At 39.3% G+C, this 8457-nt stretch overlaps 1 long non-coding RNA gene across 1 annotated transcript in view; it reads right to left on the reverse strand.

Moving 5' to 3' along the window:
• LOC123979545 overlaps positions 1 to 5711 on the reverse strand; it is a 42853-nt gene extending 37142 nt beyond the window's left edge. Inside the window, exons 1-2 of the long non-coding RNA XR_006827246.1 lie at positions 5674 to 5711; positions 3747 to 3819 (exon numbers count right to left, since the gene is read on the reverse strand). This is a non-coding gene — a long non-coding RNA (uncharacterized LOC123979545). The remainder of the gene's footprint in view (positions 1 to 3746; positions 3820 to 5673) is intronic.
• Between the last annotated feature and the right edge of the window lie 2746 nt (positions 5712 to 8457).

Below are 8457 nucleotides of genomic sequence, written 5' to 3' on the forward strand. Positions count from 1 at the left end.
GGGGGTGTGGGGGGTCTATTACTCTGCTGAACTGTATTTAAAGACTTCTGATACCGTTGCCTCCGCCGATGGATTGGTGGAACGGCCATCAGTAAAATGCGTGTTGCAGACTGTTCATGAGACGGTGGCAGGTGAAAGTGCGGCGCGTTTCCTGTCATCTGTCCTCAAACACCGCACGCACCGATGCCATAATGAAAATGAACAGCACACTAAACCAAGAGGAGGAAACTAAAAAATAAAATGAAGACCCTCGGTTAGCTAACTTTCTGCAATAACAATGCTTGCTAACTACAAATTAGTTAACTTAGCTAACTAAACTAGAAAGACAAACCAACAATCAGACACAGAGACATACTTACTGTACGTTCTAAGTAAATTACATGATAAATTGGTTAGCTAGCTCACAACGATGTTTATCGGTTTGATGCTCTGACTTAACGAGGCGTGACGGCGTGACACTTTTTTAATGAGGCATGACAGTGCACCTGCGCAAGCTTGGAGAATGACGTATGACTTACGGAATTACTATACAACCCCGTTTTAACAAATAAGCACTTTTCGCAACTTTGAGCACAAAATTAAGCTGTTTGTCAAAAAATATTTGGCGAACTATGTGGGTAATCAACATTGTAAGGAAATGAAATATCATAGAAATGTCAAAATACATATGTGAGTGTGTAGGTATAATCTTGCATTTGTATATACCCTTGTGAATGAAATGTGCTGTTCAGAAACATGTTGATCACTCATGTACTGTTTTGTATATTTACAAAATGTGTTCCACATAAAGGATTTACGGAAATTTGAAGTCGTTACACCTTTCCCTAGGCCTAAATTGAAATGAATGGAGAAAAATATGGAAGCAGTTATACTGTACTCTGGATAAATAATGTGCTTTCCATTTTCTCTTCGAGCAAGGAGTATAAGAAAGTGTCAGAAGACCATGTGGAGCCTTTTGTTCAGGGTACATTCTCACACGCACACACATTCTCACGCACACCATGGGTGACAAAGAAAAATTGAGTGAAGCGCTCTCTCCCCTGAGGAGGCCATTGTGTCTTCTATGGAACATCAATCCATACGCAGCAGACCACAGGGAAGACGAGTGGGCAAGTGTGAGAGAAGGCGTGTGGGGATAGTCGGAGAGGTAGTGAGACAAGCTGATTGACCAGATCCATCAGGTGGAAATCATCCGTACCTCCGTTCTAAAGCATTTCTCCTCCTCCCCCGCTTTAACTCCCTTCACTCAGCTCATCCATTCTATCTCTAATTCTCCTCTTCTCTTTTCTCCCGTCATCTTGTCTTTCTGCTCTCGTTTTTCCCATCACCATTCCTCTCTCTCCCTCTTCTGCACTAATTCAGCATCTCACAGTCTTTCTCCTGACCTGTTTTAGTCTCCATTGTTTACCACCTCCTTTCTTTACCCCCACTCTGTTCCATTTCTGTTGTCTTTTTGTAAAGCCTTTCTGTCTGCAGCAGTGGATGGTTCACTGTGCTCATCTGTCACTGTTGGCTGTCACTTTTCCCCCCTGTAACTTTCACATATGTGTCTGTTTCATCCCTGTCTATAACTTTCTGCTCTTCCCTACTCTTTATTGCTTTTTCATGCTGAAATGTTCCCACTTTTCAACCCATCCATCCATACCCGCCCTCTCATTCACATCTCTTTTTATTGCATACCGTCAGTCTTACATTCATTCTGAAATTCTCTTTTCAATCTGGCTTCTCTTGCTATTACTTTTCCTCAAAGTCCTTTCAATATTTTTCCCCCTTTATCTTTTTTGCCAACAAGAATTTAACTTTGAACATAACAGTAGTATGAAACATTCTAACATACTTTGTCCAGTATTGAATCCATCTTCAACCAGATCAAGCAAAAATGCACTTTAAAGATCATAGCTTACCTATGAAGATGTTAGATGTTAACAATCAAGTCTCACATTCACATTTAAATTAGAAAAACCCTCCAAAAAAACAGGCACCAAGCAACTCAGATAGCAACAAACCTTCAAAAAGTGAAAGTTAAGATACTAGTATGTTGCTGCTTAAATGAGTTTGATTAAATAAAGTAAAAAATTGTTGTACTATAATAAGTTAACAAAACAAGTCATTTGTCACATAAATGGGAAATAGAAGGAGCAAATTTTGACCTCTTAGTTTGTTTTACTATACTAATTACATAGTCATGTTATTTGTGTTATGTTATTTCATACCTCCATATTTCCACAGGTTGGATGTTCTTGAAACTCGCTCAGTGGAGTCATCAGTAGGAAACATGAACATGGTGAAAAAAGCTTTGATAAAAAGTAAGAGGTACAAGCCTACAGCCAATAACAGAGCTTAAAATGCCCTGACTACACTGATGTGAAAACTGGTAATCCAATCTGCAGCTTAAATATATTATTAATTAAATATTTTAAATTATTGTGGTTTTTTGTTGAAAACTGCCATGAAAAAAGTATCTTGAATTCACTACGGCTCTGATTTGCACCCGACTGGCTCTTCTCCTTAAAAATCATGGGATTTGTAGTTTTTGGGGCTGTCCACCATGTCAAACTTACAGGAAAAACATAATTTCTCAGTTGAAATAATTAATACTGGTGGCCACAACATAAACTATAGAACTTTTTTACTTGACAACATTCTGTGTTGAGTAAAATGTAAGGTATAAGTAGAAGAAATTTTCAAAATCAGAATGGGAATAAATTTTCTGATTTCCATCTCTGTGGTTTAGGTTTGGTTAGAATGACCACTTGATTACCACAAACATTATGGAAATGGTTCAGAGAAACCAATGATGAATGTTAGGCTTAAAAACAGCTTAATTTCGTCTTTGTTTGACCAACCATCCACCCAAACCTACTCACTAAGATGTTCTTCTATGACCCAAGGTATAGGCATTATTCACACAACCACAAGATCGCTTCTCAGGAAAATATAAACAAGAGTAGTTTTAAGCATTTGAGCAAATTACATTTCTCCTGGAGAAAACTCTGCGTGCCACAGAAGCATTTCCTGTTAAGTTCAGTAATTTAATGACTTTTAGGCACTGATATAGGATGCAGGAAGGGGGACATTGACTTTATTTGGAACATGCCCCTGAGGTAAAGTCAATTTGATGTGTGAACAGCAGGCCTCACACTTGTTCAAGTAACACTACCTAGCAGCTGTTCTGCCTTGTTTATTTCAAGCACCACTTCACAAAATTTCTAATCAACCAACATGAGAATTTAGCCAGAGTAACGGCTGATAATATCGCTACTGTCCTTTCCCTTCTCCCTTTCTAGTTAGGTATTTGGTTAAAAAAAATGAATCACAGTAGAAAGCCTAGTAGGGCCATACTTTGATACGGTTTGGGAACCTTGATACCTCCCTTGGACATGAAGACACTTTACATCTAAAAATAGGAATATTTTGTTCCTTCTTCCTCACCTCCAGTGGTTGTGTGTGGTCTATCATGGTTAATCCATTGAGTACTCTTAGAAATATAACCCCCCCCCCCACCAGTACTTCAGTAATTAACCACTACTAGGAACTGTCGGGTCTGTTAGCATGTGGCTCCCTCCATGTGGAATAAGCTTCCTGCCAATGTGGCCACACAGAAACAGACACTAACCTAGCATTTAAATTCAAGCTGAAGGCCAAATTATATACTAGCTGCCATAATACCTATCACAAAGTTTTATTAAAGGATTCTAGTTCAACTTCTACATAAAGCATACAGATGTCTCAGAAATCAATGTTACCTTGTTACTGTGGCCTCTCAAACGGTACCAGCGGGCACTTGAACTTGCACTTTCAATGTAGCTTGAGTTCTGGCTGTTTGGAGTGAAGACATAAATTAAATGGAAGGTAATGATCTATGCTTGATGTCCAGTAGCACCATAGTGGAAAACAAAAATCCCATAGTTCCAATAAGAATCATTGATTAGGTCTGAGTGTCTTGGTTGGGACTATCTATTGCATTAGAGACAATGTCCTCTTTGGGCCTGCAGGGCTGTTCTGTTCTTTTTGTGTCTTTATCCTCTACAAAACACACCCAGTTCAAAAGAAGTTTAATGTTCTGTGTGTGTTTGTATGAAGAGATAAGGAAAAACTATTTTTCATGTACAATTTGAAACATACATGTAAATGCATGTCCACATATATGCCCACACTTCACAGCTGGGAATACGAGCTATTAGTTCAGATGGAGGCCAGATAAATGTGCAGTAAACACACCGTTATGTGATTAAAGGCTTAGTGACAACAAAGACTGGCCTGAGGGCAGCTAAGGGGAGAGCTCTGAGTTGAAGAAAACAACATTTATAATAAAATGTTAAACTAAACCTGTATGTGTTGACTTGTTTTTTTAAGGAAAATGATTTGGGAATATTTTAATTTCTTCATTTTAGAAGCAGATATACTGTATATATTTTATACAATAGGCTTGTGACTGATTTTACTGTTATGAACACTAAAATGATTGAGTCTGCGACTTCCAGTTGACCTTTCCAAAAATAACGGGATTTGCCACTTGAAATTATACTCATTTTTGAAACAATGGGTACTTGATTTCAGAGAGAGATAGGTAGGCTACTAATCTCTGGACTGGTTGTCAGCTTAAATTACAGATGTCAGTGGCAGGTTGTATCAGCTGTAGCTAGCTGGTATACTAAGCTAACGTTGGCTCCACAAGTTGGTTGAATTCTTGGCTGCTTTTGGGGACCCTGCAATGTCATGCCTTCCTATTCCTAAGGACATTAGCTGACTTTTACTCCCAGGACAGCGTGCCTGTGCTTTTCCCTGCATTTCCACTACTAAATACATAATTTCATGCTGGACTGAGCCAAAAGCTACATGGCACAGACAAAATTTTAGCATCCTCATCAGTCAATGATCAACGTTGAAAATAAAATTCTGTAACTGTAAAAATGTAAAGCTGTTATTTCATTTCATCAACCTAGCTGTAATACTGCGCTGGAAATTACCTAGCTGGCCACGGCAGAGCTTCAAACTACATTGTTTATATTTTCAAAAAGTACATTTTACTTTTGAGAAAAGGCTTTTAGGATGAGAACTGATTAATATGTTTGACAGATGTAACACTATCTCAGATAACAGTTTGACTGGGGTCTGAAAACCTTCTCAAATTCAGACAAGTGCAGGACAGAGATGCTAACATTAGCCTACGCTCTCCCACACAGTGGATTTACTAGTCATGGATGGGGCTTGTTTTAATTCAACCTGTAACCACACTAAATAATGCAGTATGAAATGCCCCTGGCCTTGAAAGTAATGTTGGGTTACTGAAGGTATTGTAGTAGGCCTAATTTTGTTTGCTGGACATGCTTACATTTGCATCTTATTTTAGTGGAAACAAATGCACTGTTTAACCCATTCCTTACAGTTTTGCTATTGTGTTTTGGCAAAGGCAAATAAAGACAACACCACCAAGTATTAATCTTACTGCACCCCATTAACACCATTCAGTATGCAAAGATATACAAAGCTCAACAGACCTTCCACGACTAGTTATGGTTGCTAACTGACAACTGACTGGACAATCGATAGTATGCTAGTATGATGTAATGCACAGAAGCCTGCCGAAGTCAAAGGCTTAAAGGTGGAGTAAGCAATTCTGGACAGCAAGTGACATTAATTTAACTAATGTTAGCTAAGTTCAGTACTCACCTCAACTTGACTCGGCCGTGCTCCGTTTTCCATTGCAGATAGTACCCAAAGATAGTACCTCTCAATGTAGCTGGTTGTCATAGCGACGCCACACACAACTGTTGCTACATAATATTCTATATATATATATATATATATATATATACTCAAAACCCTCCTCAACAGCATGTCTTGGCAAACTGAATTTCTGTTGGCATGTTATTTAACATTACCTGACATATAAATCGTGGCTGGAACGGCTGGAATTGTGTGGTGTGGTCCGAGCTGCTTTATTTGTTTCCCATTTACAGAGCCAGGACTAAGTACAAACGCCAGATTTTTCTTCAGCGCGCACACAGAATGGACAGCTTGCGGACAGTCAAGAGATATTTGCTGAATTTGAAAAAAAGATCTGTGCTGGATTAGAGTAGCTTACCCAATTTGTTTCTCTGATTCAGCTGACAGTCGATCTGTCAGCTGCATCTTTCTATCTCTATCCTGTCTCACTTCACCTCAGATCCCCTCCTCCGTGTCACTCCCCCATCCTGTGAGCTATCCATCATTTTGTATCATTGCCACCTCACTCTAATAGAGGTTTGTTAGAGTACCAGACGCAGTCACTCCATCAATGTCCATCATATTATCTGTTGTATACTATATGTCTTTGGCTGCCCAATCAAGTCAAACAGGTATGGAAAAAGAAGAGAAGATCAAACATTTAAATTAAATAAATTTAAAAAGAGGTCCATTTTAAAGTTTTAAATAGGTCATATTATAGTTTTTGGCTTTGGCTTTTCCTTTATTGTTATAGATCATTTTTGTGCATGTAATAGGTTTGCAAAGTCCACCCCAAAGGGAGTCACTATCTAACACAGAAAATACTGCTCCTGAACTGCCTGAAATCAGCTCATTGTAGTCCAACCTTTACTTCCACAATCTATCTGCGTCACTTTGTATCTCACATCTTAATGCTCGCCTAGTGACTAGTGAGGCACTGGTGGAGAAACACAATGAGCTGCAGCACACAGTGACAAGACGTCCGCCCGCTGCCTCCCCTCACCCCCACCCTCCCTACCAAACGTTAGATACCATTGCATAGTTTAAACATTTCTATGAAAGATAAATATGTTACAAATTAATATCTTGCCACTATGAAACATCTAGCTCCAGGCTAGGCTGCAAAGCTGGTTCAGGAACATGTACAGCTGAACCCAAGCCATGGTTACCGGCTTGTCAGGACCGGCCCTACTCTGCTTCTGATTGGCTCATGGCCTTAGCTAGGTACAGCGCATGTGCAACTTCAAACAAAGATTGAACAGACATGGGTGCCTCGCTCCGTAGTTGAAACAGCGTTCAACCCACACGGTGAAAAGAAGTGCTGCAGCAATGTGCAGGATGACAAAAATATGGTGTTATTTTATATAAAACCAAGTAAACCTATTCTGGTACAACCCCTAAATAAAATTATGAACTTGAAAATGAGCATAGTATGACCTCTTTAAGAAACAGTTGTGAGTGTGTATGTATGTTTCAGCGTGTGGACCAGTTGTTACAATAGCATTCAGGTGAGGTGAGGAAAAATATGTGTAGTGAGGACATGTCCCTTGGTCCTCATCTTGACCACTGTATGTACAGCCCATTCTCATTCCCAGAGCGTCAAATACCTGTTTTCCTTATGGTCTTATGGTACCAGATGAAAACGAATACAAAACGAATACAATCTCCGTCCACACCAGCGTTTTAGCTGCGTTTCAGAGTTGATATTCGTCTACATTAAAACGACTGAAAATGCACATCTAGTGGCCGTTCACATACACTGGGCATGCGTGTGCAGTGTAAACATGAAGCAGATGGTCTATTCCATAGTTACATAAGATTTGGCGAAAGAATTAAGTACTACAGACAAACAATCACTCCAGATTTTCTGTGGACAAATAACAAGCTGGGACTGTTACTGAATGTAACATGGGAGTTAAAAGCAGCCGTGGTGGGGGAAAACAGACTGGGAGTCGTTGCAAAGTAAACAGGAACATTCACAGTAAAAGTGTAGGCTTTAAGTGTTATTTGCACGGTGCAAAAATATAACAAAAAAAAACAACTCTAAAACTCGTGTCAACAGCATCGTGTTTCTACTTTGCATGACTTATGAGACCCAATCAGAGAACCAAATGTGAGTGTCTGCATCATCGTTCTTAAAGTCCTCCGTTTTCGACCGTCTTCAAACCGACCGTTTTTCTAAACGAAAAATGGGGCCAAACTTCTCCGTTTTTAGGTCTACGTTTTTGCCGTTTTAGTCTGGACGGGAGGTGCAAAACGAAAATGCAATAGTGTGGATGGGGCCTAAGGAGATGGTTAGCTTTCACCCAGGAGGCGCACAGGAGGCACAGGAGTCCTGTGTCTTTTTAGTTGTGTCATCTGCGTTTTGGCATCAGATAATATTTTTGTAATGTTTCAAGTCTGTTGTCTGTTTGAAGTCCGTAACCACAACCATTATGTGAGTGGGCAAAGAGACATTAAAATGTATCTTGTTGCAAAATACAAAAGACCCCTAAAATAAAATACAAAATATCCGTGTTTTTTAAAATACAGGAAAATACTTATGCATCATTGGGCATTCTAAATTAATCCTGCAAAAAAGAACAGTCTCTCAAACCGGAGCTTTAGAGGGGACAGTTGTGTTAAATCAAGCAAAAAGGAACTTACCAGTGGGTAAACCTATGGGTTTTGACCTTAGGTTTTGACTTAATCTTGTTTTTTATGTTTTATGAATCACGGAGAAAGTATTTTGAAAATACATTACTAAGA

Source organism: Micropterus dolomieu, linkage group LG11 (genome assembly GCF_021292245.1).
Source record: "Micropterus dolomieu isolate WLL.071019.BEF.003 ecotype Adirondacks linkage group LG11, ASM2129224v1, whole genome shotgun sequence".
NCBI lineage: Eukaryota > Metazoa > Chordata > Actinopteri > Centrarchiformes > Centrarchidae > Micropterus > Micropterus dolomieu.